This window comes from Capricornis sumatraensis, chromosome 14 (assembly GCF_032405125.1).
Source record: "Capricornis sumatraensis isolate serow.1 chromosome 14, serow.2, whole genome shotgun sequence".
NCBI lineage: Eukaryota > Metazoa > Chordata > Mammalia > Artiodactyla > Bovidae > Capricornis > Capricornis sumatraensis.
Window position 1 is genome coordinate 72593249 of NC_091082.1, and position 12597 is coordinate 72605845.

General features: G+C 40.0%; 1 pseudogene; it reads left to right on the top strand.

Annotated features, from left to right (window-relative positions):
- Positions 1 to 9552: 9552 nt before the first annotated feature.
- Positions 9553 to 10420, top strand: LOC138090814 (cyclin-dependent kinase 4 pseudogene; annotated as a pseudogene).
- Positions 10421 to 12597: the final 2177 nt, after the last annotated feature.

Sequence of the window (12597 nt, forward strand, 5' to 3'; positions counted from 1 at the left end):
CGCTCAGTTGTGTCCGACTCTTTGCGACCCCGTGGACTGTAGCCCACCAAGCTCCTCTGTCCATGGGATTCTCCAGGCAAGAGTACTGCAGTGGGTTGCCATTTCCTTCTCCAGGGGATCTTCCCGACCCAGGGATCGAACCCAGGTCTCCCACATTGCAGGCAGACGCTTTAACCTCTGAGCCACCAGGGAAGTGGGGAGGGGAAAGAGTCTGAAAAAAGAATATACATATATATGTATGTATGTGTACATATATACATGTGTCTGTATATATATACATATATATGCGTGTGTGTCTGTATATATATATACATATATATATATACAGACACACATATATATATACTGAATCACTGTGCTGTACAGCTGAAACTAGCATGACATTGTAAATCAACTATACTTCAATTAAAAAAAAAAAACCCATGGTCTAATCCAAGCCCTAAACCCATACTGTCATTTCAACAATAATTTAAGAAGCCACCCATTGTGAGGACAAGGTAAATAATATTTTCTTTGAATTTGAAAATCTCCCAAAACAAAGCTTGAATATCTATGACTCAGGATTTTTATGGCTGTGAGATTAGCAAAGAATCCATGTTCAAGCATCTCTTTCTCTGTCCCCCTTCTCTCCTGCCTCTCTGTCTTTCTCTCCTTGAACCCTCTTTCATTTCCTTCAAGATATTTCTTTTGTTTTTGTGATACATTTGAGTCTATGTTCTTTCCTTGAAAAGAAGCGTAGTACTAGCCTAATTAAATATTTGTCCAGCTCAAGAAATTCTCCCTCTTCTGTTCATTTCATTTTGTATCTCTGGAACTCCAAATCAGAGGAGGAAGAGAAAAGTGAAACGCCAAATACCACAGCACAATATGGAGTAGTTTAATGGGAATTTAAAATAAAGGAAAATCTGGTACAAATACAATTTGCTATATCAAACTTCCAGGTTTGTCCTCAAGACATATATCTTTTTAAAGAATTGTTTCTGCCTCAAACCCTCTGTGAGTAAAAAGAACACATGGAGCATCATCTTCCTCTTTAGAAAATGAAGAAATATAAATCAATCTTAGTTTCTTGCCTTCAGAACACTGTGAAAAATCACTGCGGGGAATGTGTGTCCTTCCCAACCTTTCCAGCTCTCTAATTCTCTCTTCATTAAAGGGAAAGAGTGATTTTGATCAGAAGGTCTTTACAGACCAACTTGCAAAGCAAAAATGTTTTAAATCAAACCATCTCTAGAAGCACATCTGCCAGAAACACTGGTTGGTTTGGTGTCACAAAAAGAACTGTAGGATTTTAGAGTCGAAAGTGTCTTGGTCCAAACCTCTAGCTGGATGCTTCTTTTCTAGTCCACAAAGTGGAGGAGACGGCACCACAGGAGTAGGGACTATGGCTCGTGTGTCCCGTGATCACTGTAGAATGCTGGAAGCAGGATCAGTGTATTTGTGCAACATGAAGGTGGAGGAAAGAGAGGAGAGAGGGAGGGGGAAGGAGGGTAAAAACAGAGAAAACAAGGCAGGAAGGAAGGAAGCAGAGAGAGACAGCAGGGTCAGTAGGTAAGTAGTATTTATTACACACACATATACATACATATATATATTACACACATGTATTATATATATGTGTGTGTGTGTAATATATATATAATTTTTGGCCAAGAGCTTTTACTGTTTAGATTAACTAATTGAATTATCTCAGTAAACCACTAATAAAGATATTAATATCCCACATTTAGTGTTGAAGAAGTTTAAGTTCAAAGAATGTAAACGCATATATTTCTAGCTCGTTGCAGAAAGGAAGCATTGATGAAAGAGGCAGAATTCCTCTTGAAGGGGACACAGGGTGAGAGAAAGGCAGAGAAGATGTGTGTGGTAGATCCATACTTATGAAATGCTTCCTTATGCTTCCCATAAATCCATACTTAAGAAATAATACTGTAATGAAGAGATTGCAGCCAGACCCATGAGTTACATAGACCCTGAGTTAATATTGACGGTAATTAATCTCCTCCTTCTTTGTCAGATATGACAAAGGAAAAGGTGACAGTAGGGTTTGCAATGTTTTCCTTTCTTCAATTTCTGCTGCTGCTAAGTCGCTTCAGTCGTGTCCGACCCTGTGCAACCCCAGAGACAGCCGCCCACCAGGCTCCACCACCAATGTCTCCATGAACCTCTTGCCAACTGCTGTGTATGCACGGGTGCTCAGTTGCCCAGTCAAGGCTGAGTCGTTGCAACCCCATGGACTGTGGCCCACCAGGCTCCTCTGTCCATGGGATTCTCCAGGCAAGAATACTGGAGTGGGTTGCCATTTCCTACTCCAGGGGATCTTCCTGACCCAGGGATCGAACCCAAGGCTCTTTTGTATCCTGCATTGGCAGGTGGATTATTTACCACTGCGCCACCTGGAAGCCCACTTGTAGTGCATAGTACATTATAGAAACCCAGGAGGAAATGGCCTAATACCAATATGTAATGCTAAAAAGGAGGAAAACATCACTTTGATCCAAGCAGTTTTGTGCTCCAGATGTGGGTTTTGGTTATTCTGATTTCAGCTTCTAGAACAAAGGGTGCTACAACCAACTGGGCTAATAACTCATTTCAGGAGTAGAGAGAAGACCCTTGAAGCACACTGCATCTGATTTGTAAGCAGGCCTTTGCTGACACATTACTTAAATAATTTAGGGAAAGTATAGGGCTCTCAAATTCACCCATGACTCCGGCCTCAAGGTACACAAATCTCTTTTCAGTGTCTTAAATGTAATGCTCTAAGGCTTCAGGAAGATTTCTCTGGCAAATAATTTAACTTCTGTACGTCTGTTTCCTCCACAATAAAACAAGAAAGAGAGGCTGGTCTCCAGGGCACATGCCAGCTCCGGCTTTCTGGACACCTGTGATTCCCTGTGCATGGAGTGTTGTCTGTGTACAGAGTATTGGATTCACTCTTGAATATTTTGTACCAGAGGAAAGACACAAATTGTCATCACCACCATTGTCATCCCAGTAATCTTCACAGAGTATGTTAAGAATTATTTCTATTTCTGATTCTTACTGTAAAATCCTTAAAATAGGCATTATTACCTGCAATATAATGATGAAGAAATTGCATTCGCTCAGGAGTTATCCTATATTAGTGATTAATTCAGGGTTGCTGCAGAAGTGATGTAAGATGTTTTCAAAGTTGATTTGTCAAAACAGATTTCTGTTTGTTTGCTTTGCTTTGTTTATTTTGCTTAATTCTTTTTCTTTATTTAAGATTACTTCCTCAGGCTAGCCTCACAAGAGAATAATTGCATTTTCAAAGGTACAAAGGTCAACTCCTCTTCAAGGCAGCAGAAATCTCACTCTATCAGATAGCTCTTGAATTTAACTTACCACAAACCAAATGGACCACCTCTTCCTTGATGTCCTTTCGGGACGCTGAACATATTTCTGTCACAGCACCTTTAACACTTTATCAAATTTAATCACTACATGCCCATCTCTCCTTATCAGATTCTACCTGTGAGTCACTAAGCAGATTACTTTTAGCCTCATTGGAAGAGAATTTTTTTATCTTTACTGTTCCATCAGTTCAGTAGTACCTGAGACATAATAAGCACATAAAAAATATTAACTGACTGAATGAAATGTTAATAAATTAGTTTTCACAGTATTTGTAAATTTAAAATACAAGCAAAAAATGTCTCTGTTTTATCTTTTCTCTATTTACATCAGCATGGTGGACGGGCAGGGAAAATGCCCTCTAGGCACTCTTTCCCTTTCTGAACCCCACCCTCTCTATAAAAATTTCTTGTAATTACTCTCCCTTCTAGTTCAGAACCCTGGAAATTCTCTCCGATCTTCTTAACTTTAAACCAGACGATGTCCAGAGTTTCTGCTTCATCCCTGTCCTGTGTCCGCCCTCTTCACCTGTCACCTGCGCTGACAGCTAGTTGGATGGTTGCTCTACAGTTTTTTCACATATTTGTTTGTTTTTTAGAGTTTGCATTTTTAAAGACTTTTTGGTAATGTAGACCATTTTAAAGTCTTTGTTGAATTTGTTATGGTATTGCCTCTGTTTTAGTTTTTTGGCCAATCTTAGCTCCCTGACCAGGGATTGAACCCTCACCCACTGCAACAGAGGGCCAAGTCTTAACCACTGGACTTCAAAGGATGATCCTGCTCTACAGTTTCCAGTTTGTCTTGTCTATGACAAGATCATAAACATTGAAGATGGAGATGGTTAACACAATTCTTTGATTTAAACTGTTAATTCTTGATTGATCAACATTAACAATAGATCAGTTATTGGCTCTCTGCTGAAGCAGGCCTACAATGTGCCTCGTGTCCCTCCTTTTCCCTATGTGCTTGTGATTGTTAATTTCACATGTCAACTTGAGTGGGCCATGGGACATCCAGATATCTGATTAAACATTATTTCTGGGTTTGTCTTGGAGGGTGTTTCTGGAAGATATTAGCATTTGAGATGGTGGCTTTAGTAAAGCGGATGGTCCTCCACAGTGTGAGTGGTCATCAGTCGATTTGTTGAGGGCCTAAACAGTACTCTTGCCTGGAAAATCCCATGGACAGAGGAGCCTGGTGGGCTGCAGTCTATCGGGTCGAGAAGAGTCAGACACGACTGAGCGACTTCACTTTCCCTTTTCACTTTCTTGCATTGGAGAAGGAAGTGGCGGCCCACTCCAGTGTTCTTGCCTGGAGAATCCCAGGGACGGGGGAGCCTGGTGGGCTGCCGTCTATGGGGTCACACAGAGTCGGACACGACTAAAGCGGCTTAGCAGCAGCAGCAGCAAACAGAACAAAAACGCAGAGGAAGGTGGGATTGCCCCTCCCCCAACCTGAGGGGTGATTCTCTCCTGCTCTCAGGGTTCCTGGTTCTCACACCTTCGGACTACATCGCCAGGTTTCCTGGGTCTCCCACTTGCAGACAGTAGCTCATGGGATGTCTCAGTCTCCATAACCACATGAGCCAGTACCTCACAATAAATCTCTAGGATATATATATATCCTGTTCATTCTGTTTCTCTGGGGAACCCTAGTACAGTACTTATTTTTATTTCCTCTATTGGATACATCTAAATTTATTTTTCCATCAGTACCCTTTCTTAGTTTATACCCTCAGTCTGTTAAGGAGCACATCTTCAAGTAAATTCCTAAGAAGGGTGCATAGGACGTAGATGTTCAATATACTGATATATTTGAATATGTTTTATTATTGGAATGACCATTTGGTTGAACAATCTGCTCTTGATTGAAAATGATTTCCCTCATACTTTAAAGATATTCTTTTAGCATCACTGTTATTGTTTAAAAAGTTTGATGTCAGTCTGGATCTATCCATTTGTATGTGACCACTCTCCTACCCTTGTGGTCTTTCCCCCACTGGCTGGAAACCATGATCTCACGTCCAGAATTTCACACAGGTATGTCTAGGTATGTAATCATTCACTAACCTTTCTTGGCATCTCATAGACTCTTTTTAAATAGGAAATTTATGATTCTCTAGGGTCTCAAATGTCACCATCTGCCCACCCAACTCTTTTTGTCAATAGCACATATCAATCTCCAAAATATGGGATAATTCCCTTACCTGTTTTCCCTCTACTATCACTAGAATGTAAGCAACAAGAATTTTGGTTTTTTTTTTTTTTTTTTATCACTGTTGCATCAAGAATTGTGCCCAACATCTCGTGGGTATTTAATAAATACTTGTTAAATAAATGTTTCATATTTAAGAAAGAAGCAATGCAAGTTGCATCTGCTTACGTAGGCCTCGTCAACAGGCAGACTTCGCTTTAGACTGAGTGGATGGCAGCTGTCCACCAGGAGAGCCAGCATTGCACTGGGAACTCTCAGGGAATAGATTGGAGAGGAATTTATACTGGGGTGTAAATACCCAAGTTCTTTTCAGAGACTTAATTCTGAAATTAATTGTGATACAAAATTTTACTTGGAGTATTAAATAGAAGATATCTTTAATAAGGATGGAGGCTGCAGAGAGAGAAAGAGAATAGAAATCAGAAGTAATTCCACTTAATAGATGGTAGGATTATTGACGATCATTTTTACCTCTGTATTTCCAAAAATCGTTCAGTTTTTTCTGTGTGTTAGAGAAATTAACAAAAATCAACACAATATGTTTACAAGATGCTCTAGTGAGGATTATCTGATTTCTGTATGATGTGAACTGTTCATGTGAGTATCTATTCAGTACTTCCTCTTCATCCCAAGTTACCACCTGATTCTTCTCTTCAGTTTTCCCCACATCCTTTTAACTCTTTAACCATTTGGAAATATCACTTTAATTTAGGCACAGGTTTATTTAGAAATCTTCTATCTGATAGAGTTGTTAGCATTTCTGCTACCTAGGCAACAAAGCATGGTTCTGTCACCAACATCTTTTCATTTTTAGCAAAGTGAAATCTTAAACTTTTCTAACAAACTTGTAGAAATCAAAGCCAAACTTAAATATATTCCTCTCTCTCTTAAAGAAAAAAATGGGGAGTAGAGATAAGTGTAAAGAACTGCATATATGACTGTGTTTCGTGGAGAAAGCAGAATGAGAGAACGGTATATGTTTCAAAACAGAGGAAAAAAACTTGTAGAAATATCAGAAAACCCACTTCTAATTTCCAAAGTGTGATTAATGTCTTAAAAAGCATATTGAATCACTGCATATTTTGTACCTTAAATACATAGACCCACATACACTATTCTTTCATTGTGGAAGTGATGCATTTTATTATAGAAAAAAAGAAGTATTAAAGAGGGTGGGATGATTTGGGAGAATGGCATTGAAACATGTATACTATCATGTAAGAATCGAATCACCAGTCTATGTCCGATGCAGGATACAGCATGCTTGGGGCTGGTGCACGGGGATGACCCAGAGGGATGTTGTTGGGAGGGAGGTGGGAGAGGGGTTCATGTTTGGGATCTCATGTACACCCATGGTGGATTCATGTCAATGCATGGCAAAACCAATACAGTATTGTAAAGTAAAATAAAGTAAAAATAAAATATAAAAAATAAAAAAAACAAAACATAATTAAAAAAAATGCAAGTAAAGATTCGAGTTGAAATACCCTACCCTAAATTCTAGAGCTAAGTTCTTGAGGATGCACTTTTGAATTCTATACTTTTATTTTAAAATTATGTTGTGAACATTTGCATGTCATTAAGTTCTTCAAAAATCAGAATTTTTCAGAACCTTCAATGTATGATAATCCACCACTCCAGTACAATTTTTCATTTAACTTAGTTCCAATTTTTTATATCATAAATAGAAAGTAAAGAACACCCTTGTGCAAAAAGTGTTGTCCACATCACTTTCTAATTTCTAATGACAGAATTCTAGAAGAAGAATCCTTGGGCCAAATAAGCAGAAGTTTTTAGGCTTCTGAAATATATAGCCAAATACCTCCCAGGAAGTGGTAATACTAAACATTCCTTCCAGTTTACTTGACAGGATGCATCACCTGACCATCTCTCACCCTGAGCTGGCAATTAAATAAGTTTAAAATAATGTTTAATAAGATAGATAACTAATAAAGACCTACTGTATAACACAGGGAGCTTTACCCTGCAATTATCTATATGGGAAAAGAACCTAGAAAAAAATGGGTATATTTATAACTGATTCACTTTGCTGTAGACCTGAAACTAACACATTATAAATCAACTATACTCCAATAAAATTTTCTAATAAAATAAAATGATATTTAGATTTGTGAGATTATCAGGAAAGCTGAACTTTCCCCCATTTTTGTTGAACATCTATAATTCCTCTTTCCTGTATCTTTTAATCCAGTTTTTTTTTTCTATAGACATGTTTGTATTTTACAGATTTATAAAAACTCTTAGAAAAAAATGTTACCTCTTTGCCTATCATCAGTGGTAGACATTTTTCCAGCATTGTCATTTCAACGTGTCCATGGTATTTGTTTGTTGTTTAAGAAATGATAGTTTTAATATACAGTGTTTAAGACTTTATGTCACCAATTCTATTGCTCTTGCTGAAAGGTTTCTTCATCTGTGAGTCATTTATTTGCTTCTAATATTTGTGTTGTTTGATTTACTATATACATTGTTTTATACAGACATCTCTAGAATTGATTACTGTGTATGACATATCGGGTACGGTAAAGACCTAGTCTAATGTCTTCCATATGTCATTTACTGAGTAATCTGTCCCTTACTTTGTTCTGATGTCACCGGTATAGCATCTCAAGCCATTGTACATCATAGGGTGCTTTCTTTTTGAGGGCTAGTCTCTCTTATTGACCCATACTTGTGCAAGTACCACTACTGTAGCTCAGCAATATATCTTCTACCTGGTAGAACAAGTTCAACCTTCCTCATTAGCTTTCTTTTCCAACTTTTCTTTTGCTATTCGTATGTGATGCTGACGCTGACGTTTCAATACGTTGGCCACCTAATGTGAGGAGCTGACCCATTAGAAAGACTGGGAAATCTTTCCCTGCTGGAAAAGATTGAAGGCAGGAAGAGAAGGGGATGACAGAAGATGAGACGGTTGGATGGCATCACCAATTCAATAGACATGAGTCTGAGCAAACTCTGGGAGATGGTGAAGGACAGGGAAGCCTGGCATGCTGCGGTCCTTGGGGAGGCAGAGTTGGTCATGACTGAGCTACTAAACAACACCAGTAACAAATTCTTACATACCTATTCCTCCAGAAAAACTACTGAAGAAAAAAATCCCATTGAGAATGTGTTGGGTTACATTAAACTTAAAAATTAATGTGGATAAAACTGATATATTTATAATAGTCCACACAGACACACTGCATGGCTTCCTATTTATTTAAGCCTTATTTTATGCTTCTTGGTATAATTCTATGGCATTTTTCACAAAGGTCTGACATATATTTTATTAAGCTTGTATTTCTAGGTGTTTTATATTCCTGTTACTATTGTGAAAGAGTTTCGTTCCTCATTATACTTTCTGATTGTGTCTGGTGTGTTTGAAATCCATTGACACTTATATTTATTCATCTTGCCAAAGTCTCTTATAATTATTTTTCAGCTGGTTCTCTAGGGTTTTCTAGGTATATGATGATATCAGCTGCAAACAATGATAACTTTGTTTTTCTTTTTCTGGTAATCACACTTCTTATTTTTGTTCCTCTGCTACAACAAAAACTTATAAAATAATAATTAACTGTAGGTAGGAGAGCAGACATTGTTGGCTTGTTCCTGATGTTAATGGAAATGTCTCCATTTGTATTTTCCTAATAAGTTAAATGAGTTGTCAATATGAAAATGTTCCTTAATGTGTTAAGGAATTATCCTTATATAGATAACAAAAAGATTTTTCTCATTAGAAATGATTGTAGGGCAGCTGGTCATACAGTGAACGTGGGGTAAAGGGGGCCGCTCTAGCCTGTGGCCTCTGTCTATGGCTAGGCTGGTACCATCCAGCGGCCCAGGACAGACCTGAAATGTATGGTGCTGCAGAAACCAGCTCCAGGATCCAGATAACCTGCCACCCGAGTAGCTCCCGACCTCCAGAGACGCGCAAGAGTCTCCTGTGGTCTGAGAATGGCTACCCCTCCATATGAGCCAATGGCTGAATTGGTGTCAGGGCCGATGGGACAGTGTACAAGGCCCGTGATCCCCACAGTGTCCATTTTGTGGCCCTCAAGAGCGTAAGAGGGGAGGAGTGCTGGAGGAGGCCTGCCCATCAGCACAGCTGGTAGGGTGGGCTTCCTGCCGTGTCTGGAGGCTCTTGAGCGTCCCAGTGTTGTCCAGCTGATGGAGTCAGTGCCACCACCTAAAATGACCGGGAGGCCAACGTGACCCTGGCGTGTGAGCATGTGAGCCAAGACCTAAGGACGTATCTGGATAAGGCACCCCACCAGGCTTGCCAGTGGAGACCATCAGGAACCGGACGCCCTGGTTTCTAAGAGGCCTGGATTTCCTTCCTGCCAGCGGCATCGTTCACCGGGACCTGAAGCCAGAGAACATTCAGGTGACAAGTGGTGGGACAGTCAGACTGGCTGACTTTGGCCTGGCCAGAATCTACAGCTACCAGGCAGCTCTACACCTGTGGTTGTTAACACTCTGGTACCGTGAATCCAAAAGTCCTTTTCAAATCTACCTATGCAACACCTGTGGACATGAGGTGCATTGGCTGTATCTTCGCAGAGACACTCTGAAGCTGACCAGATAGGCAGAATCTTTGACCTGATTGAATGGCCCCCAAAGGATGACTGGCCTCGAAACGTGTCTCTATCCCTGGGAGCCTTCCCCCCCGCCCCCGCCAATTTCCTCCCAGTTGTACCTGAGACAGAGGAGTCTGGAGCACAGCTGCTGCTGGAAATGCTAACTTTCAACCCCCACAAGGGACTCTGCATCCCGAGCCTCACAGCACTCTTACCTACGCAAGGCAGAAGGTGACCCCAAGTGAACAACAAAATGGTTGCAACAGAACCAAGAGAAGAGACACCGACATTTCCCTTCCTTTGAACACTTGAGTGAAGAGACCCCCACTGAGAAGGTGACCTCTGTCTTCATCTCTGAGGCTGTGGAGACTCCTTCTCCAACTTTTTACAGACTATTTTGCTGCCTTAATGACATTCCCCTCCGGCCCCTCCTTTTGAGGCTTATCCTTCTCCTGCCCTGCTGTGTTCTTACACAAAGGGGTATGTCCCTTGTTCTCCTCTTCCCTATACCTTGATATTGGGATCCTTTTTCATACAGGAAAAGCAACAAAAAATGATATGATTGCAATATTTTATCAACGCCTTTCAAAAACTAATGATCTTATGAATTTTTTTTTTTTGACCTCTCAATATGATAAGATAAGAATTTTCTAATAGTAAGCCAAACTGAGGCTTCTCTGGTGGCTCAATGGTAAAGAATCTACCTGCCAATGCAGGAGACACGAGTTCGATCCCTGATCCGGGAAGTTCCCACATGCCTCAGGGCAACTAGCCCTTGCCGCAACAGTTGACCCTCTGCTCTAGAGCCTGGGAGCCACAACTGCTGAAGCCCACACACACTAGAGCATGTGTTCTTCAACAAGAGAAGCCACCGCAATGAGAAGACTGCACCCTGAAACTAGAGAGTAGCCTGTGCTTGCTGCAACTAGAGAAAAGTACTCGTAGCAACAAAGACACAGCACAGCCATAAATAAATGAGATTATTAAAAAAAAACAAACAAACTGATAGCTTCTACTTGGTTGTGGTAGATTATTCTTTCCCATTAGTTTTTTGAGTCCCATTGGCTATTACATTATTTAGAGTTTTGAAATATATGGGTCCATTTCTTCTTATCCTATCTTTGTTAGGCTTTAATAATAATAATAGCAGTTGTGATCATTTTGTACACTCATACGATGTTTCAAATACCACATTTTCTCCTGTATTTTCTTACAACATTTACAAATGAAATACAGCATTACATATATTTTGCAGTTAAGGAACTGAGGCTAAAATTACACAGCTTGAGGGAGGAGCCTGTCTCTCTAGGCTCTGCTACATAGTTTTGAAGAGTTAAAAATGAGTTAAGGAGCTTTCCATGTTCTGGAATAGATTATATAGAATAGAAAAAATCTGTTTCTTGAAAGAATGAAAAGACTGATTCATGTATCCACAGGAGACAAAATGACGCTGTGAAAGTACATGGGGTTTAAAGCCAGACAAATGCTGGTTTGAATTCCAGCTCTGTCCATTACTTAGTAACCCTGAATAAGTAGAAATGATGGTCATTATAAAAACATCCTGTCCTGAAGACTTCTGTGACAACATTTTCCAGTTGTGCCTGGGTCTTTTTCTGATATTTTTTTCCTTAACACCTTGTTGCTCCAGGAAATCATGTTATTTCTTCTAGATAATGAAATATATAATTTCATAGTCATATGTACTATTCTCTTATATTTTAGGAGGCCAATGCCTTATCTATTAGGTGACCAAGGTTGATACTCTCTTATGATTTAAAATCTCCATATAAAGATATTGTATATCTTTTGTTATATTTCCTATTAGTCTTTGGTATTTAATTGTGTGCTCACTTTTGTTTCTAAATATTTGTTGTTTTTTGAAAATAAGCTTTTAATTTTAGAATTGTGTGCATGTATGTGTGCTAAATCACTTCAAGTCATGTCTGACTCAGCAACCTTATAAACTGTAGCCCACCAGGCTCCTCTGCACATGAGATTCTCCAGGAAAGAATACTGGAGCAGGTTGCTGTGCCCTCCTCCAGAGGATCTTTCCAACCCAGCAATCGAACCCACGTCTCTTCTGTTCCCTGCATTGGCAGGCAGGTTCTTTACCACTAGTTCAGTTCAGTTCAGTCGCTCAGTCGTGTCTGACTCTTTGCGACCCCATGAATCACAGCACGCCAGGCCTCCCTGTCCATCACCAACTCCCGGAGCTCACTTAGACTCGTGTTCATCAAGTAAGTGATGCCATCCAGCCATCTCATCCTCGGTCGTCCCCTTCTTCTCCTGCCCCCAATCCCTCCCAGCATCAAAGTCTTTTCCAATGAGTCAACTCTTCGCATGAGGTGGCCAAAGTACTGGAGTTTCAGCTTTAGCATCATTCCTTCCAAAGAAATCCCAGGGCTGATCTCCTTCAGAATGG